Genomic DNA, 10,397 nt, shown 5'->3' with positions numbered 1-10,397 from the left:
GGCCATAAATAGAGTAATTCATGGGTGTGAAACAGCGGGTTTTTAAGAGCGCTCAGAGGAACCGGAACCGTTGGCAGCTGACTGACAGATTTTTAGTTCCTGGTCGCTGCACCAAGCCCAGTGATTTTTGAACACATAGATGGAGAAAGACAGTAGAAACCTGCTGGTACCGAACCACCAGACACACCGTTTTCCTCTGATGTCACCATCTGTCCACGCCGTATCTCTGTCACGTTTCTCTGTCCAGAGCCAAGGGGGCAGTACGAAAGTGAATGTCACCCCTGTCCCAATGTTGCTTAAGGGAAATTGACTCTTTAGCCTCAGTGCTGTCGGCGGCCATATGCTGATGTTTTCATATTCCAGAGAAATGAGCAGAGGGAGTCGTAAAAGACCGTAAGAGTCAGAATTACAGCCGTGGCTTCCACTGGCGAGAACAGGGAGAGACCCCGTCTGTCATGCCACCAGTGCTGTTAAAGCTCCAATCCCTCAGTCCTGGAAAGGGCTCCGAGCGTCTGAAGCGTCGCAATAATGCCAGCTTTTCATGGAAAGTTTGAGACTTTTTTTTTACGTCGCCCTGCTGGCAGACCATTCAGTCTTAATCACGGCTTGTGAGGCAGCATGTTTTTTATCTTGGCGCTTGCATTAAACATTCACAGCCGGGCAGAGGACAAGACATCACTGTCTCCCGCCGCATGGGCTGCAGAGCCATCAGCAGCGGTTCCAGCTTATCTATATTTCATGCTTTTATCTGCTCTCGGAGTTTAATCAGGCGCTTTGCTGAAATATACCGAGAGCAAACTTTTATCCTCTCCAAAGTTGTGCTGATGCTGAACTGATCCGAGCAATTTTGATGAGGTGTGCATCTATGCTGTCTGAAGAGATGACACCAATTGAAGCAGATGGCTGCGTAAAAAGAGCAAATAATGAATTAAAAGAAATTCCTCCAGGTATGATGTAAATTACCATGGGAATACTTGTGTGTACCTCATAGTCCTGTGGTTTGTTTGGATTCCTGCCAAGTACATTTTCATCATCTTAAAGCAGTTAAGCAGTGGGATGAAAATATTTTTCCTCTTACATTAATGATTAAATGAACTGTATATGATGAGTACAACGATTTGTCACTTCTCATCCTGACTGCTGAAGCTCCCTCCCTCCCTCGTACCTCCGTATTCCGCACCATGTTTGGTCTTTAAGCTGATCAATTTCTCCCACCACTTTCCCACTGCTTGTGGCAGAGCAGGCTAGACTGTGGTACTGGGATGTGGTAAAGTGTATACCCCAACTGGTCCATACCACTCAGGATCAACCAACTATCTTACTTTTGGGTGAGGGCAGGGGAAGGATTGTCTTGCTCAAGAAGGTCAAGGCCGTCTTGACTCCCAAGTGGCTGCCCAATGGGGACTATAGTGCCAATCATTCAGACTGACCCTGGACTTTAAAAAACGCTTCTCTCCATTGGTTAGCCGAGCTTCGGTCAGTAACTTAAGTAAAAGCACTTCAGTGTCTGGTAACGCCAGGGGTAAACAGTGGGCACTGGCCAGCTCCTGATGTTTCCTAAGCTACAGCAGGTCACAGCAGAAACCACTTGTGTTTTCAGCAGAATTTAGGACCACAACATGTTCCATCAACTCACAATATTCTGGATATATTTCTTTTGGTAAAGTATCAAAGTTAACAATGATATCTTCTTGTTTCTTACCTCACTATCATGGTGCACATCGTACTATATTTCTATGTGGGAAAGTCAAACAAGAGCAGGTAGTTACTCTGGTTCATGCCTCTACAGTTTTGGGCTGCTGTGAGCAGGCAGCTTCCCTGTCTGACTGGCCAACCTGCTGCCCATTACAAAATGACATGCGTTGACCTCCGATGGAGGGGATGCCGAGTGATAAGACAGGTTCGACCTCCTGCTGAGATCCGGTCCGCAAGAAGGCCCAGCACAAAACCTGCCCATGGAAACTGCTGGTCCCATGTGATCCAATCAGGGCTGTTATGTAAGTGCAGGGCGTTTGAAAGCGGCGACAACCCGGACACTCAGATATGGCTTGTTGCTGATAATCGGTGGCATGGTGTGGTGCGGCGTGCGGCTGACAGATGCCTGCTCCAGCTGGTACAGGGGGGGTTTATCGCCCGGTTGGAACACGGGTCCTCACACCCCTCCACTGTGCTGGCCACCGTCGCCGTGTTTAATGAGTCACGAATTGCCTGTTTGTCTTCTGCTCCCTGCTGTTTCTGCACTCCCCCTTCCAGAACAATCCCTGAAACACATGCTGCTGCGCTCCGCAGAGCAGCCAGACCGGCCGGCTCAGCCAAACTGTTGTAAAGAACAAAGTTGTCATTTTTTATTTCTTCCTTTTTTGTCATTTTTTTTTCTCTTCTTGGGTGTTCATCTAAGAGAGAGCTTTTTTTTTCTCCTCCTGTAATAATGCCGCCATATCAGATGCTGCGCCTGACCTCGCCAATATGGCTACCCCGAGAAAGCCGGGCCCATTTGAAGCCCCTGACAAACACATAAATGGCTCTATAATTGGGCAGCTTTGTTGTGGCTCATCTGAAAGTGCAGTGGAAAAGGAGTTCCATTACGACAACACAAGGCAGTTACTAAAGGCGCCGGAACTGGCACAATTATAAGAAGTAAACAGGTGGTGTTGACATCCAATCTTTGTTTTAGAGTTTGACAAGAAAGTTTTCTGAGACAAATCAACTGATCATCAGGCCAGACCAGACTCTGTTTCTCGCAGACAGACACGGATTAGCCAGGAATACCGTCACATAGAGATCTGAATTAAAAGAGCCAACTTTTGCATGTTCATCTCTTAGATATTCTGCAGAGTATTTAGACATTGGCAGGTGGCTTCAACAACTGCCACTGGACTGAAGCAAATGGTACAGTTAGACAAGAACAAAGTAAAACAACACTTCTGGAATTAAAATGTGAAGGAAAAAGCAATAACTTTTCTGTCGGTAGTGTGTACTTTTCACTTTCAATCATTCTCAGCCATGGCAGCCAATCTTAATTGTTTGTATTTACTGAATACTTCCTGCTTTCTATCTTTAATACTACTTCAAAAATAACGTTTTTTTTCCCCTCACCCTACTTTAAGATGGCTGACATTTGCACATGTGGCGAGTTAAATTGTGCAATAGACCCTAAGCATTATGAGAGGTATATGAGGGTTGTGCAGCACGTTTGAAGGTGTGATGTAGGGATCTGAGGTCAGAGTAGGATTACATAAGCAGATCCTCCCTGTTTGCTCAATTTATACATAGACTGATATATTGGGTTGGGGTGGTCTCCATAGAGCATGATGGTTGCTGATTGATTGTGACATGTAGTGAGGGTAAAGAGGAGTGAAAGGGGAAGCTAGTGAGTTGGAGGTACGATGAATGAATGAAGAACTAAGAGAGAAAATGTGTGAAAGAGAGAGAGGCAATAATGATGAGGGAGTGAAAACACAAGTTCAAGTATTTGGGATCAGTAATAAAGAGTGATGGACGTAGATCGAAAGCGCTGACAGAGTGGAACAGGTGGAGATGACTCTCATCCGCCTCCTACTATGCTGCCTCTGTTTTCCTCTTTTGTGCACGAGGTACATTAACAGTACTTCTTCCACAGTCACTGTTTGCTTTGGAGTTTGTTGTTATGATCAATTACTGTGACCGTGGGCTACGCCCCCTGGTGGATATATTGGTGAAGGGCAATACCCAGATAAAGAAGACATGAAGCATGTGATCTGTGACATTGTTTGAAATTGAGCGGTACAATTCAGTACGTAAAGGGAGCATAAATGGGCCTTAAGACAGGATGCAGAGTTAGGAGAGTTCAAGATGCTCAGGCTTTCATTGGGAGTGAGTAGGAAAGACAAGATTGGAAACAAGTATATTAGAGGGAAGATCATGTAGAGAATTTGGACACACAGCTCAGGAAACTTTTTAATAATGGCAGCGGGAAAAACATGATCAACGTAGGCGGAAACCCAAGGCAAACAACGGAGTTGAGAAGATCCAAAAATGAAGAGTATCCGTGGAATCTTGGCAGTGTCCGGATTCGTCCCAGTGCCGTGAAATCTTCATTCTGCGGAGCTGCTCTTTGTGGTCATCTTTGGGCTCTCGGAGTGGCATTCTTTTCATTGTGCAGGTCAGCGAGACAGAGGCAACTGGCCTGAAAAGATCCTCGGTGGGTGGAAAACAATAGCCAAAGGCCGCCCGTAAATGTCTCCCGTTCAGTTTCGGCCCATTGACTCCCTGCCTCCCTGCCGGGCAGGACCCTGTCAGACCAGCCCCTCACTCTAACATCTTAATTAGCAGAAAGACCAACAATGTCCCAGCCTGTTTTGACCAAAATGAAAACAAGAAAAGACCTAAACGCTGCTCTCTCCGCCTCTCATTGTTCGCTCATAACAGATCTTTGACTTTCCTGTTCAACTTCAACAAATAAAACAACATTCCGACACCGGTGCGTGAGGCACATGGCGAGCAGCTGACGGACAAGCTTGAGGACAGTTGTGCGCTGTCTTGTGTTTCTGACGCAGCGCTTGCTCTCAGACAAATATTTACAGCTTATGCCTTTTAATGACTTGTTTTGCTGAGCACCATAAAAACCCTCATCGGAGTGATTCCTCTCAATAAGCAGAGACAGGCGGATGTCACGTCCCAGAAGGGTGAATCCTTTATCAGGAGCTGTCCGGATGAAGGCTCAACTTCAAACGCAATATGATTTTCATTTATCATGATAATGGTGATGGTGATGATGATAATGCAGTTTGTTTTGTGATGCTAATGGGAGTTCCTGGCGTCAAAGGGCGGCGGTGCGAGGAGATGCTGCGCTGGTGTCCACCACTCTGCCTTTGAACCTTCTCTTGGACTTCAGTGTCAAACTCAGCTTGTTTGTCAGTTCATCCTCCTGCCTTCTTGATTCCACAGATCACTTCCCATAATCATTTTTTGCGGTTTAACACAACAGTCTGTATTGGTTCTCAGATCCAAAATAATGACCTGCTCTCACCTCCTCGCACCACAACATGTTTTACTGGCCGGAGCTATTAATCTCTGTGTCAGGCCGGAGCCCATCGGTCCATATCTTCCCACTGTCCAGCTTTGTTTTCTTTCTTTTATCTGCGGTTCACATCAAACACTGGCACCAGATTGATTCTCATGTGAACAAGGCTGCAGTGGGGGGCCGGGGACCTCTGGCCCAGTCTTTGATGCTCCTTCCCATCCTGTTCGCCGCTGCTTGGTGCCCCCTCAGTCCCCTGACACACACTCACCCTCTGGTGGTTCATGGACAAACTTTACTCTTCTCTGCCAGAAACAAACACCATTTTTAGTGCATCTAACCCAATTCAACACATTCCTTTTTATCTTCATTTATTGAGGTCCACCACAGACAGCAGGTAGCGAAAAAACACCTGTTAGCATATACATGCCTTCTCTTGTTTGTTTATGTTCAGGCCTTTAGCGTTACGATATGGAAAAGTGCTCAAAATAGCTAAGACCATCGCAAAACAAACAAAAGAAATTTGACATTAATAATATATATTTTTTGCTAATACCAAAAAGTTAAAGGATTTAACCATAAACTACACTTCAGTTTACATTTTAGACATACCCCATGTGACTGAGAGCTTAGGTGTGTCATGTATAATAGAAAAAAAGATTTTATCTTTTAATATATAATTTTTTTTTTATTCAATGAATGCAGTACTGATTTGACCTCATTGAAAGCTTTATTAAGAAAAAGTGAGCAGGCGGTGAAACTACGATGTCAATGTGAGTATGATCATTTATGTGAACCGCACTTCAATATAAACCACAAATAAATGACCCATAAAGCAGTGTAACAAAGGTTTTATGGGTCTGTTGTTTCACTTCAACTCAAAAAGAAATTTAAAAACACCTTCATTTTGGCCCACATCAAATAGAGTTCAAGTTGATGACTTGCACTGTGAACACAAAGAGTATGAGCATTATATAAACACGCTCATTGTGTTGATTTTACACCTCTCGTCTCGCCAGCGCTGATGCGCCGTCAATAAATCCACCAGAAACAAGTGATGTTGTGACGCACTCTTCAATGGCAGGGTCAAGCATGAAGTTCAGCCATGGGACAGCCTTGTGCCTTACTGCGCCAGCATTGTCAATTTCCTGACTGCGAGAAGACGAACTGCGCACATAAGTTATTTTTCTCAACGGTTGGGTCTTTTGAGGGTAACCGTAGCTGAACCATATTTAACCTTTCTGTCAGACCACCCACCAGCAGCCGGGCCTCTGGTCACCAATTCAGACCTGCGGTGCACCGACAAGTTAGCTAAATATGATATAGAGCCAGACTGCAGACAAATTTATTCCTCACAAAACCCCAACATCTTTAGAGGATGCGGCTCCGACAGGCACAATGTCTCAGCAGTGGTATAAATTAGCTTCATTGGGGTAGTGGGGTTTACGAAGAGAATGGTGAGACCCTGTTCTTCCCAGGACTAGAACACTCTTTTTCCCAGATTATGCCACAGGCGGGGGGAGGATTCAGACACGCAGGAGATTCTATTATTATTATTATTAGATGTTGGTTATAAACCTAGCAAAAGGGTTTTTACTAGTTGGAAATGGAACTGCTTAGTCATAAAAAAAGGAGAAAACTGTGGAGAGAAACGTCAACGGTTAATTGTTTACACAACAACAAAAATGTATGCATTCTGTAATTTATAAGACATCAGATAGGTACAGATAGAGAGCCGCTTTTTTATGTGACACAGCAGCTTTGAACCAAGCGTATTCCGATTGTCAGATTGATACCTGTTCTGTTCATTTCAGGTGTCATTACTCCTGAAAATTTTGGCATCATTTTGCAATCTCTTCAGTTGTAGTAGCACTTCAGGAAAAATGTAAAGGGTCTCTGCCCGATCTAGATTGGAGAAAAAAAATGAAGGGAAGTCAATGGGGAGATCATTGGTATTTTCTGGTGCACACGCATCAATTTAAATGATCAATAATGGTGTGAGTTTGGACTATGTTTGTCGTGTAATTTATCATTTAGTTTCTTGTGAAAATATGGAATTATGAGGACTACAAATGAAAAGTCTCATATTTGACTTCACAGCAGAATCCGACTGCTACAGTGCTACGGCAGATGCTAATGGTACTAAACTGGCAAAGGTCAAAGCTAGCAAACCTTAGCTGACATTAACACTTACCGTAGAACTGTAGGGCTTGACCTGCATGCTGGCTACCGACTTTCGAGTGAGAGCCAGCGACAAGCATTGTAGTTCACTACTACATATCACACAAAACCGAGAGACTATAATGCTGGCCAAAAAGTCAGAATGTGTCTTTCAAATTCAGAGGCATCATAAGTGAGATTTATGGCATATTTCAAGCTAGATCAGAAAAGAACTTTGATCTCTCCATGAACTCCCATTCATATTTTTCTTAACTTAGGACCCATGAGATAGACGTAGATGAACGGGACTTCAGGCTCCCCATGAACACCACCAATGACTGTGGAACAGGATGGTCGATCACATTGAAGGGAGATGTGGAGGCTTCAAAGTGTTGCAACTGTCTAGTGTCTGAAGTGGTCAGAAGAGCCTTGTGCCCTGTGATTTATCGGTACACTGCAGATGATGTATGTATATTTCAGCTCCCCGCCACTCTCACAACCGATTCAACAGGCAGTTAACCATCGCGTCCTATGTTACAAGATCTCTCAACAAACTGAAAGTACACTGATGAGCTGCGAGGACTGGACTCGTGTACCGCCACAGGGCAGGTAGCATCTGAGCTGGGTTGGAGGTGGAGTAATGACACACTATGTGTATCCTGTCTTCATCCACACAGTATAGAAGTGTCCTATTTGCACGACTTAATGGTGTTGGAGCCATTCATTATATTGGTGACCAGCTGTTGAGAAAGCGTGTGAGAAGGAGACAGAAGAGGAAATAATGAAGCTAACAAGTGGACAGAGGGATAGGAAGCAACTGAACTAAACACGACACAGTAGATGCTGCAAAATCTTACCACACTGAGAAGAACTCCTCAGCATATGAACAGACGAGTAGAATGTCAACAGCAGGCTTTGAAATCAAAATGTTATCATCTGCTGCCGGGGCTGGATGGTTTGTACAGTAAAGGTTAGAGAGGCTAAAGCCTGTGGTCCCTTCGCTCCCTCGCCCGGTGGTTAAGGGTTTCTGAGTGGAGTTTGTGTTCATGAAACTGGGAGTGATGTTAAACCAAAAATGTTAACAACTATTTCAATGTATAATTTTACAAAAAAAGTTACTTAAATATACCGACTCAATAAGTTAATATATCTACACTGTGAGTGTTATTGTTCAGTGTAGTCGCAGCTACAGCTACTGAACAATATTGGAACTTTTTTTTCTTTAAGCAGGAGCAATTTAAACATTTGTACCAAGCAGACTTGAACACACAAGTCGGCCTTCATTCCACCCTGACTAAGAATTTAAACAAAAACACACCACAGTAGACCAGAAAAGGTCTAAAAAAGTTCAACCTTAGTTTGCAAAACAGACCCACATCGCCCTGGGCAGGTTGTCCTCAGCTTGTGTGTGTCAACCACGAACAACACGACACGAACACACATTGAATGATGTGAGGAAGAAGGATGAGGTCTGTGAGACAGAGAGAGACAATGAGGTTCATAAGTGACCTAAGTGGTAAAGACACTGGAGTGATCCGGAGAGTGAGATGAAATAGCCGTGATGCAATGTTTGGCCATCATCAGAACTGCTTTTACACCAGCGTCTCCATGGGATCATCACAGTGGGGAGATGAAATGTGTGACAATTTGGCCTCAAAAAGTTTGCTAGTCTTCAATGGGTTTGTTGTATTTTTCTGTTGTATTTTGTTGAAGTTTCTGTGGGTAATTAGTAAAATAAGCACAAGCATAAATGAATAAATAAAAGCTGCACTGATCAGGAAACCTCGCATTTCACGTCATATTTTTGAAACCTGAGAATCAACCCTGTTTTGTCACATAATTCTATTTAATTTCTGAAATGAATCTTGCCAATTCAGCTCGATTAGAACCTCGCAAAAGAATGCAGCATCATTCCAATCTGTCCAGTAACATTTGCGCATTTTCCAGTTTCCAGTTCAATCTAAATAAAAGTCGCTCCTCTACTCTGCTTGTTTTCAGTTAAAAATACCATATAATGCCCCACTGAATGTGTTTGAAGTAGAACGCATTTCAAGGTGTCAATATGTCGCTTTCTTTTCCAACGTATTATCTGCATCCCAGTGTTGACTTGTCTTGACCTTTGCTGATTGACACCCAGCAGTCCCAGATGACCAACTATTCTGTCGGTTAATAATTACCCAGAGTCCACTGGGAAGGAAGCCTGACCCCAAACACGACACAGCAAGGAATGAGGAGCTCCAAGCGCTGCTGATAAATGAACGACGGCCACCGTGGATTCTCTCGTTTGTGTGCTATGAATGGAGTGTGGGCACCACACCTTCAAAGTCCTCGCGGTCCGGAACACAAAAGCCTTTTTGGGCAAATTCCTGGTGCAAAAGCTCTGTCGGGAATGTGTCAGATTGAGAGCATCAGTCAAAACATCACGCTAAAAAAAGACCTGAAAGAAGGAAGCATTTTAAATGAAGTATAAACCAACACTCCTTGCAGAGGTGATGCGGCTTGGTCATGTGCCAGGATGAAGTACAAACCAACAGAAGTCCAGCAGAGAGCAAACGACAGAGCAACGCGGCGGCGGAGAGGCAGAGGCTGTGGCTTTTCTCTGAGATGAACATTAATAATATGGCGGACCACAAAAGCACCGCTGAGATCAGAGAGATCACCTCCATTGTGTCGCCTTCTCCTAATGACACCCACCGTTTTGCTGATGGACAAACAAGATAAATAGAGAAGCTTGACCTGCCAGCTCACCATCCCCCTCTTCGTGAAATTACATAACTGCCTGGGCAGCATTTACTTTTATCAAACTTCACGTTAATGAAATCAAAAGGAAATGTGAGGATTTGTTTTGTTACCTATTGGGTTTATCCTCACAGCACTGTGAAGGTGCTGGACAGAGATTTATGGTCACAGTTTAGTTAGATATGTCCACAAGACGTTGTGAAGGTGGGTTCCTATCTGAGGGATAATTGTCTCTGGTAATGGGATTAAAAAAAGTTAGGTTTCATAAGGAATTAATCACATTTCTATGCTTGTGTCCTGATATTTCTTAAACTGAAACTTTCCTCTGCAGTCTTATATTGTCTACTTCACTCTGTATATTTCAATGATGACATCACACTTTATAATACGGTGCACCTGGGATCGGCGCACTGAACGAAAAATGAGGTTTATATGTGATTCATCAGTGTTCTTTGGCTCAGTGGACTATTTTGGTCAAACCTAAAGCCCCAAATCTAAT

The sequence above is a fragment of the Synchiropus splendidus genome, chromosome 9, assembly GCF_027744825.2.
Source record: "Synchiropus splendidus isolate RoL2022-P1 chromosome 9, RoL_Sspl_1.0, whole genome shotgun sequence".
Lineage (NCBI taxonomy): Eukaryota > Metazoa > Chordata > Actinopteri > Syngnathiformes > Callionymidae > Synchiropus > Synchiropus splendidus.
Note: the sequence above shows the minus strand (reverse complement) of the source record.